General features: G+C 45.2%; 1 long non-coding RNA gene across 1 annotated transcript; it reads right to left on the bottom strand.

The window, feature by feature from the left end:
* Positions 1-4,238: 4,238 nt before the first annotated feature.
* LOC121008383 lies at positions 4,239-7,160 on the bottom strand. The gene is made up of 4 exons (XR_005780570.1): positions 7,150-7,160; positions 6,150-6,155; positions 5,695-5,699; positions 4,239-4,422 (listed from the first exon to the last, which is right to left on the bottom strand). It is a non-coding gene; the product is annotated as an uncharacterized LOC121008383 (long non-coding RNA).
* Positions 7,161-11,146: the final 3,986 nt, after the last annotated feature.

Genomic DNA, 11,146 nt, shown 5'->3' with positions numbered 1-11,146 from the left:
GGCTGACTCTTTTATCCAGGTTTCTTTTTCTGAGCGAGTGGCTTGCTTCTGCATCTGTTTCAGTAGATCCCATGATACTTCTTGTTGTTTGAGATCCTCTTGTGCCAGCATGATTTTATCTGGCTGTGCTCCTTCCTCTTTCATTGCTGCCTGTTTAGCTGCTTGGTCAGCCAAGGCATTTCCTTTGGCTTCTGGTGTGTCAGCACGGGTATGCGCCTTTACTTTGATTACTGCCACTTTGGTGGGCAGGAGTACTGCAGACATTAAAGCCTCCACTGCCAAAGCATGTTTAATTGGAGTTCCTGCGGCTGTAATGTAATCTCTGGCCTTCCATATTACTCCAAAATCATGAACTACTCCAAAGGCATATCTGGAGTCTGTGTAGATGTTGGCAGTGGAGTCTTTTGCTATGAGGCAGGCCTCAGTAAGGGCAATGAGTTCAGCCTCTTGTGCTGACTGGTCTGGGCGCAATTGTCTTGCACACAGCACTTGGTACTCACTAGTGACTGCCATGCCCGTATGGAATTTCCCTTTGTCATCAGCATACCTTGACCCATCCACAAACAGTGTCCACTGTGGGTTTTGCAAAGGAGTATCTTGTATTGATGGTGCTGTTCCCACTTCAGCTTCCATCATTGTAATGCAGTCATGATCTGGTTCCTCATTAAGTGAGGCAGTAGCTGTCCATAATTCCTCTTCCTGGAGATCCTCTTCTGCTTGTAAATCAATAAAATCCACAGAATCTCTTTCTGCAGTATACTCCCCCCTTGGGAGAGGAAGGAGTGCAGCTGGGTTGAGGATGTTGCATCTCTGAATGGTGACATTGTCTGGCAGAAGCAGACTACACTGAAGCCTGAGGTGGCGTTGTGCAGTGAGGTGTTTAGGTTGTGTCTGTTGAAGGATAGCCGAGATGTCATGAGGAGCCATGATGGTGAGGGGGTGTCCTAGGATAATGTCAGCGGTGGCGTTCAAAAGGGAACTAGCAGCATGAACGGCCCTGACACAGGAAGGGGTGGCTCTGGCTACAGGGTCTAGACGTTTTGAAAAGTAACCTAGAGGTCTATTACGACCTCCATGGCTTTGGGTGAGAACTCCTGTTGCATGACCCTGGCGTTCCATGACATAAAGGCGGAAAGGAAGTTTATAGTTAGGAATGCCAAGAGCTGGGGCAGTGATAATGGCTTGTTTGAGAGATTCGAATGCTTCTATGGCCTCTGCAGTCATTTGGAAAGGAACAGTAGCAACACGGGGTATGCAGTCATACAGTGGCTGCATCAGAACGGATGCATCAGGAATCCACGGCCTACAGTATGAAATTAGACCCAGAAAGGTCTGCAGTTGGTGAGGGGTATCCGGCAGTGGGATGTCTGAGACTGCTTTCTTTCTGGCATCCGTAAGGTGCTTACTGCCTTGTGAGATGCAGTGGCCTAGGAAAACAACTTTTGGAAGACATAACTGCAATTTGGAACGTGAGACTTTACACCCAGCATCCGCCAGGAATTGGAGAAGTGAGGTAGATGAGTCCAGGCAGACGGGGTGTGAGTCAGCACAAAGAAGTAAATCATCCACATATTGTAAGAGTTCCACCTCAGGGTGTGCTGCCTGCCATGGGTGTAAGATGAAAGCCATTGCCTTGCTAAAGCAGGAAGGACTATTCTGAGCTCCTTGAGGCAAAACTGTCCAGGTGTATTGTTTTCCATCATGAGTAAAAGCAAAAAGAAATTGAGAGTCAACATGCAATGGGACAGAGAAGAAGGCATTTGCCAGATCAATGACTGTGAAGAAAGTGGCTGTAGGAGGAATGCTGGCAAGCAAGGTGTGGGGATTTGGAACAATGGGGGTTTCAAAGACCGTAGCTTCATTGATTGCTCGTAGGTCTTGGACCATGCGATATACAGGAGGCTGTCCTTTTTCCCTTTTCTTTTTGACTGGATATAAAGGTGTGTTACACGGTGAAGTGGTAATTTTGATAGCCCCATTTGCGAGAAGAGCCTGTATCTGGAGAGTGATGGCATCTCTCTGGGAAATGGAAAGAGGGTATTGGGCTTTGTATGGTAGTAAGTTGGGATCCTTCAAGGTTACAGTGACTGGCTGGACCTTGAGACGCCCAACGTCCTGGGGACCCTTTGTCCAAAGGGTGTCAGGGATAAGGTGCAAAATGCTTTGCAACGTATCCCCTTGTTCGGGTAATTCAGGGGGCTGAGCTACTAATGCCATTATGAGGCAGGTTTCTTCAGGACACAGTGCGGTACCTAGGGCAACTGTACCATTTTCTTTGAATTGAATGTTAGCCCGGACTTTCTGAAGGAAATCTGAACCTAGTAAATTAAAAGGGCATGTCTGGCTTACAACAAATTGTGACATTACTCCAGTGGGTAGATGCAACTGTGGGGATTGGCCTCGGGACTTAGTGGAGGGAGTGATCAAGAGAGGCTTAGTAACAGGGTTGTGTTGGGTGACCCCTTCTAAACCAGAACAGGGTAAATGGATATCTGTGAGCCAAGAAGGGAGTATGGCGGTCTCGCATAACACACTGCGGGCTGCACCAGTGTCTACAAGGAATGAGAGTTCCTTCCCCGCCACATCGAGGGTGATTCGAGGGGCGGGGCCAGCAGGAGGGGCAGAGACTGCCATACACGAAGTGTCCCCTCCCAGCAGCACTGGTTTGCCAATATCCTATTGGGGCGGAGCTGGCCATGGAGGAGGAGTTCCTCTTTGACTCTGGGCTGCTGGCCACAGATGTCTGGAGCGGCAGTTCCTCTTTATGTGTCCTGGCTTGCCGCACCCATAACAGACACGGGGTGGGGGCCTTTCCTCTCTCTCCTCTTCTGTCATGACAGCCATAACTGCTGTGCGGGTTTTCTTGGTATTGCTCTCTAGTCCTTTTGCAATTTGTTCTAAGATTTCTAATGTTAATGATTTCCATTCTGGGCGACAGGTAACAAGAGCTTTGTTTAGGTCTGGCCTAAGGCCATCTACAAATGATCGGGCCAGAAGTCTCAGGTGCACAGGTTCATTTAGACTGAATCCCATATCTTTATAATTCTGTCTAACTCTCTGAGCAAACTTCTCTACTGACTCTGCTTTATCCTGTACCATATCTTGTAGAGTGGTGGATTGTTCTGCTAATTTATCCTTTGCCCACTTAAATAATTGTTGGATGAAAGGGTCACCGGATTCTGGATCTCGAGTGTCAAAATTTGCTCCACGGAGCTCCGGCTGGCGTATATGATCCATTATGAGTGAGGAATACTCGCCAGTCTTATTTTCTACTATACTTTGCAAGTCTGACCAAGTACACCCGTATGTCTGATATACTTGTGACAATTTTCTGTAAAAAGGCATAGGGTGCGTATCTGGGTCTGGCATGAGGTTCACTATGGTGAACAACTGCTGGGGGGTGAAAGACACATACTTAGGTGGCCCGACTGGGCGGGTGCTTAACAATGCTTCCTTTATAACTTCCAAATTCCCTCGTTCTAAATCATGGACGTCTCTTTGCAACTGTTCAATCTGATTTTGGAAATAGTCATTTGCTCCCGGGGTAATTGGGGAGGAGACATCAGAGAAGGGCTGCATACCCGACCCTCGTAACGGAGTTTGCCCTAGACCAGGATTTGTGGTAAAGTCCACCGTCACCTGCGATTCCTCCCTTGCCTCCTCTTTAGATTCCTCCCCATCCTGATCCTCCTGACTTACGCCGTCCTTTCCTAGCATCATTATATGAGCAGGCACCGTTGGTCTGGGTGGCGGCATGTAGGTGCCGTCAGAATTTACAATGGGAAGTATATTAGTGACTCGGGGTTTGACAGACGGGACAGGTTTAGGGGAATTTACAAGTCCAGCCTTGGGCGTTGGCTGAGGACAAGATGGCGCCATTATAGGGACTGGTGGGACGTGCTGGGGAGCTAAAGGGGTGTGGTCATGTGGGCGTGGAGCACCACAGGCTAAGCACGTAACGCGGAGGGCAGGCTGCTGCTGACCACACACTGTACAAAACCAACTTCCCCTTTCCTTCTCTGCGGCGCCATTATAGGGCGGTGGCTGTTCCCGCGCTAGTACTAGGCCAGGTCGATAATAATGGCGTCCTGACTTTTCATCAAACATTACATCTCCTTTTGTCTGTTCAAATTCTTTGCTACAGTCCAGCCACACCCTGACTGTATCTATCAACTTGTCATCTTGCAATTTACCTCTCTTTTCAGTCAATAATGTCTGCCATGTAGCAGAACACAATATACCCCCTTTTGCAATATCATAACTTTTTTCTAACTGGCCCAATCTTTTAACATGACGTTTTCCTCTCCGGTCCGCCACGTATTGTTCAGGTGAACAATAGCCCTTCGGGACACTTTCTTGGTTACCCATTATGCTAAAAACACGTTCTGGGGCCTTCTCTTAAAACACGTTCTGGAGCCTTCTCTTTTTGTTTCTGATAATTGGATAGCACAGACACTGACAAACAAACGCCTTGAGCTTGAGATTAACACACACTAGGTTATCAGCAAGCCGTCTCCTTCCCTTCTACTATTTCTTGGGGTCACACACCGGGGTTACCCCTCAATGTAGGCACTTGGGAGACTTCTTTTCTGTTGTTCTGTCAGTCTATGCCTCTCCTCACAGAAAAACCAACCATACTCATAAAAATAATAAAACACAGTACATCAAGCTTTATCAATACAATATGGGGTTCTTACTATCATGCCCCGGAGGATACCTCACTGCCGGTGCACCCCTCCCTAGAACGAATATGGATAGACTAGGCCAAGGGACACAGATAGGTAAGATGAATATATTTTCTCACCTCTTATTACGGGCTGCAGTCCCGGTGTCCGTTGGCTCGTCTCTCCGGGTCCAGTCTCTGGGGGTACGTCAGCAGGAGGTCCAATCCTTTCGGGCCCCACGTTGGGCGCCAAATGTTCTGATTCTGGTTCTGATCCAATAGTCAGGCTAGGTTGATGTACTGCTCCGAATCGAAATCAAATGGTAGGCATACGTACGCCGAGAGAAATCATACACAGACTGTCACAGAGAAGTCAATGCTAGATGTTCCGTTTATTATTAGCGATACATGGGTTTATATAGGGTAATAAGGGGAACTTTATGACTCAGCTGGTTGATCTCATTGTCACATTATTTGACCAGTTGTCACGTATCACATATCACAAGACAATAGCAAAAGTCAGCAATATCATAAAGTGTTTAGTAAGGGATTAGTGTGGGTGTTGGCAGTTTCATCAGGGGCCATTTTGTTAAGCAAACTTTTAGTCATTATACAAGCAAGTATACACTGAATATATGATTCCACAACAGAACCAGTAAAGAAAGACACATTTGTAAATTAGCATTAGCTGCAATACTTATCACAGCCAATAGTAGAGTGTCTCTATTCCTGTGAAAAAAAACAAGCCCTTTGTCGTCTTAGAAACCCCATAAAATTTACATTAACGTGTGTCATTTTTAATGGTTTTGTTGTTGTTACCTACTTTATAGGGTCACAAATGGCAATAGTGGGTGCTGCATACCGTATCAAATCTATAAAGTTCAATTTACCCACAAAAAGCTTATTGATTTTTTTGTCTTATATGACGACAATGATGATATTAGGTCATATCACAATACAATACATTCATATGAACCTGCTGACGGAGGTCAATTGCCTCTTCTACGTTCTAGCACTGTTCAGTATTTGACACTCTCTGCATTTAACATCTCCTCGTATCGGTGGCAAAATTCTGCAGAAATCCAATGTTCAAGCATTTAATATATGTGTTCGGGCTAATAAAATTTCAATTACAGCATCCACTTTAACAATGTTTAATCATGCCTGGAGGATTCCCCATAAAGTGCAGCTTATATAAATTATACCTGGAGCTGTTTTTAACACTTACACAGGAATAAGTTATTCACCTTTACAAAAATATGCAAACGATAATTACATAATGAACCGTCAGCGTTCAGCCCCATTACCTCTTTTATTGAGTTATCCCTGCTGCCAATGGCCTGATCATATTTACTTACGTTGTGTCATTCTCCTTTCCATACCTTAAAGGGCTTCTGTCACCCCCCCACACAGCAATTTTCAGTATTGGACTTAATATAATTGCTAATGTACGCAGAGTCCATATATATATATATACCCCTCTTACTTCTGGCTGTGCTTTAAATTCTTAAAAAATAGTACTTTTGTGATATGCAAATTTCTTCACTACCAGCAAGTTGGGCGGTTACTTGCTGTAGCCGCCGCATCCTCGGTCTAAAAAAACGCCCCCTCCTCCACTTGATTGACAGGGCCAGCGAGCGCTCTCCTCCTTCCGCTGGCCCTGTCTGCAGCTGAAATCCCGCGCCTGCGCCGTACCGGTCCTCATTCGGCACAGGCGCTCTGAGAGAAGGACGCTCACTTCGCTGCTCCTTCCTCAGTGCGCCTGCGCCGATGACGTCAGCCCTACACGCGGAAGAGAAGATGCCGGCATCGCTGGCAAGGAGGCGGAGAGTCCGGTGACGTCGCTAGATGCTTGATTCAGGTAAGTATTTGCCTAATAAGCATGCAGCCACTACAACCTATAGTTGTATATATACACTATATATATATATATATGTGTGTGTGTGTGTATATATATATATATATATATATATATATATATATCACACAAATATATATATATATATATATATATATATATACATACACTCACCTAAAGAATTATTAGGAACACCATACTAATACGGTGTTGGACGCCCCCTTTTGCCTTCAGAACTGCCTTAATTCTACGTGGCTTTGATTCAACAAGGTGCTGATAGCATTCTTTAGAAATGTTGGCCCATATTGATAGGATAGCATCTTGCAGTTAATGGAGATTTGAGGGATGCACATCCAGGGCACGAAGCTCCCGTTCCACCACATCCAAAGATGCTCTGTTGGGTTGAGATCTGGTGACTGTGGGGGCCATTTTAGTACAGTGAACTCATTGTCATGTTTAAGAAACCAATTTGAAATGATTCGAGCTTTGTGACATGGTGCATTATCCTGCTGGAAGTAGCCATCAGAGGATGGATACATGTTCTCATTCTGTTTACGCCAAATTTGGACTCTACCATTTGAATGTCTCAACAGAAATCGAGACTCATCAGACCAGGCAACATTTTTACAGTCTTCAACAGTCCAATTTTGGTGAGCTCGTGCAAATTGTAGCCTCTTTTTCCTATTTGTAGTGGAGATGAGCCGTACCCGGTGGGGTCTTCTGCTGTTGTAGCCCATCCGCCTCAAGGTTGTGCGTGTTGTGGCTTCACAAATGCTTTGCTGCATACCTCGTTGTAACGAGTGGTTATTTCAGTCAACGTTGCTCTTCTATCAGCTTGAATCAGTCGGCCCATTCTCCTCTGACCTCTAGCATCCACAGGGCATTTTTGCCCACAGGACTGCCGCATACTGGATGTTTTTCCCTTTTCACACCATTCTTTGCAAACCCTAGAAATGGTTGTGCATGAAAATCCCAGTAACTGAGCAGATTGTGAAATTCTCAGACCGGCCCGTCTGGCACCAACAACCATGCCACGCTCAAAATTGCTTAAATCACCTTTCTTTCCCATTTTTACATTCAGTTTGGAGTTCAGGAGATTGTCTTGACCAGGACCACACCCCTAAATGCATTGAAGCAACTGCCATGTGATTGGTTGACTAGATAATTGCATTAATGAGAAATAGAACAGGTGTTCCTAATAATTCTTTAGGTGAGTGTATATATATATATCACACCTATATAAATATATGTATATACTGTATATAACACATATATTTATTAATTATATATACATTTATTAATCATGGGTATATTATTTATAAGCGTTGGTGGTATAGTGTGTCTAAATATACTTTTTGTAAAATAATGGCACCCCATTTCGTTGGTGGTTGTAGTGGCTGCATGCTTATTAGGCAAATACTTACCTGAATCAAGCATCCAGCGACGTCACCGGACTCTCCGCCTCCTTACCAGCGATGCCCGCGTCTTCTCTTCCGTGTGTAGGGCTGACGTCATTGGCGCAGGCGCACCAAGGATGCGGCGGCTACCAGCAAGTAACCGCCCAACTTGCTGGTAGTGAAGAAATTTGCATATAACAAAAGTACTATTTTTAAAGAATTTAAAGCACAGCCAGAGGTAAGAGGGGTATATATGGACTCTGCGTACATTAGTAATTATATTAAGTCCAATACTGAAAATTGCTGTTTGGGGGGTGACAGAAGCTCTTTAAGTAATATTCATGTTCTCATTTTGTTTGCGCCTAAATATACTGTCTATCGTGTGCATCAGTTCAAGCATTTGTTGCATTCCATCGCAAATTCTGACGGCCATTTTTGTAGGGTAAGTATTCTGTTCGGCTTGGATAAGGAGACAAAATATTTATTTTACAAATTCTCAACTCCATAGGTTTTTGAGGACTTATACTTCTTGGGGTAAAGGGTATGGAAAAGTCTTGGAAGGGGTGTATATCTCACCCAGGTTCCTCAACTGGGTGAGTTAAGAAAAATCCAGAAAAGCTAAAGTGGTTTCAGCTAGGTGTAACTTGCTGAGACAGTTTTGTTAAAAGTTCAAGGGCTGGATTTTATTTGGACTGGGAAGGTAGGTTTGGTAGTGGGACCTCCCCAGTCCACCCCATTCAGGGCAGGTTTTCCCCTAGCCTGAGGGATCGCCAGGTGTAGCCAGCTGGGATCGTTAGGGGGAAATAAAAGCACATCCCAGGCTATCAGCTGCCTGGAAGAAGTCTAGGAAGCTGGCTGCCTTGCTGGCTAGAGACGCCGGAGTCTCTGTGTGACCTGCGCTCAGTAGGTGAGCTAGAAACTAATCTGTATTAGTTAGAGCCCAGACGGGCAGGAGTTTATTTTGTTTGGCTTTTGTTTTGTGGTGCTGTAACTTCACCGTACCTAGTGAACTATAACTGGGTTTGCCTGTAAACTGACGGAGTGTCATAAAATAAAGCATCAATTTGTACTTTAATCCTGCTGTCTGCAAACGAATCTGTCACCGCCGCCCTGCTTGAGAGAGCAACCCCTTACAGTCTTTACATAGGATTATTTGAAGAATTGTCTTGTGAGTGGATGTTCTATTTTTTTTTATTTATATATATTCCTTCCTTAAAGGAGTTGATCACTACTTTTTAATTACTTGTGACCAATTTGTCTGAATAATGACTATATGACGCTTGCTTGCAGTATTTCATAAGCTATGCCCCCATGTTAGTCAAAAATATTCTGTACTGTCTACATGGAGGTTCTCTCCAAGATGGCTGCTGATGGAGGGCCATGTGACCAGACACATCACTCAGCTTCCTCCATTCTAATATTGCACGTGCTCTAAACTCCCTGCAGTACAAGGGCAGATGGTAAGTGCAGTGTATTTGAATGGAGGAGACGTTACATACAGGTGATTTGCCTGGTCACATGACCCTCAAGCAGCAGCCATTTTCTGGCCTCGACTTCTGCGTGGACAGCACAAAAGTCTTGGCAAAAAAGGAGGCATATCTTATGAAATATAGAAAATGGCAGAAAGTTTCAACAAAGACTATATTAGTAAGTACCATGTAATCATTTTACAAACACATTGGTCAACAGTAACCAAAAAGTGACCAACCCCTTTAACATCCTATACAAAGGAAATTGAAAAGATGTTTACCACAAAACCTGCATAATAGAAATCATTCGTGATTTAAGATTAGCGAATGACTGAAAATTAGATTTGGGTTTGATTCGGCCAATATGGTTGACTGATTCGATTCAGGTCCGAAATCTATTCTACCCAAATGAAACGTGCCCCATATAGCCTGAAGATGTGCAGTGGCATCGCTACAGGGGGGCAAGGGGGGGCAATTGCCCCCCCGGGTGCCCACCCCGCTGATTCGCTGCTGTGCCCGGCCGCCCGCACTACTGAGTGAGTCAGTGATTCTCAGATCACAACACAGACAACATACAATTACACAGACATGACAGATGGGGGTGGGGGCAGCGTTCGGACCCAGCGGAGGCAGAGCGTGCAGGGCGGGCGCAGGCTGGGAGTGCGGCAGCCGCACTGTTGACGTCACCGACTCACCACGTTAAGCTGCGTGCCTGCCCGCCCGCACGAACGCTTGCTTCTGTTCTGCGACTGCAAGCTCTGCTACTGCGTGCGTCTGCTAGTGTCAGTGAGCCTGTCTGTGCCCAGCCCAGGCCCCAGCAGCTTCGGACAGGAGAGGACTCAGAGGAGAGGTCCAGAGGAGGACTGTGTCTGTGTGTGGCTCACTGTCGCAACTTCCCAAGAACTCTGCCTGGCACCGGAGATGTAATCAGAACTAGCTAAGAGTGGAGACCTGCTGGCATACCAAGTTATAATTATAATTAGCAGGATAAAAACAAAATCAGGACTGATGAATTGGATTAACAGGAACGGGAGGCTAGAAACACTGTAAGGATGCCTAACAAAGCAGGTTAAAAGAAAATGCCAGAATTGATGCAATCAGGCCATGATGGTTGCCACAGCAACCTGGCATACTGCTGGATTGGAGAGTATTGATTGACAGGCTGCCCAGTAACATCACTAGGCATCATATGTTAGGCCATGTTCACACTTGGTTTCTGTTTATAATGACGCAATGACGGCTGTGGTGGATACTCAGTCTATTGACCCTTTCAGTACATCAAGGTTCTCATAGCAGACTTGTCATAAAAAATTATAGGAACCCTGTAGGGAAAATGTGAACAAAGCATTAGCAAGTTATTATCTAAAAAACTGTCCTACAGCAGGAGTTCACAACCTTTTCTGGTCCAAGGGCAATAACACCAGATTGTATTGGGACCGCAATAAAACTTAAAGGGGTTTTCCCATCTAAAGCATTCATCATGACATATTGACAGTATATGCCATACATATATGACAGATGGGGATTCCACTCTTTGGATTAGCTAAACGTGTCACAACTCATGGTCGCCTTCACCTCTCATTTTCTGTGCTCTGGAGTGCGAAGCAGGGCATCAGAGACTACTATTCTCCCAATTTATGGTGATCCCAGAGATGAAACTCCCACCTATCAGATATTTATGGCATGTACGGCCTCAACTATTAGGACAATAACTATCATGTCTGTATCCTTATGGTTGGGGGCTGCAGAGATCAGCACA

The sequence above is a fragment of the Bufo bufo genome, chromosome 7, assembly GCF_905171765.1.
Source record: "Bufo bufo chromosome 7, aBufBuf1.1, whole genome shotgun sequence".
NCBI lineage: Eukaryota > Metazoa > Chordata > Amphibia > Anura > Bufonidae > Bufo > Bufo bufo.
The sequence above is the reverse complement of the archived record's forward strand: the minus strand, read 5'-3'. Positions and strand labels throughout refer to the sequence as shown.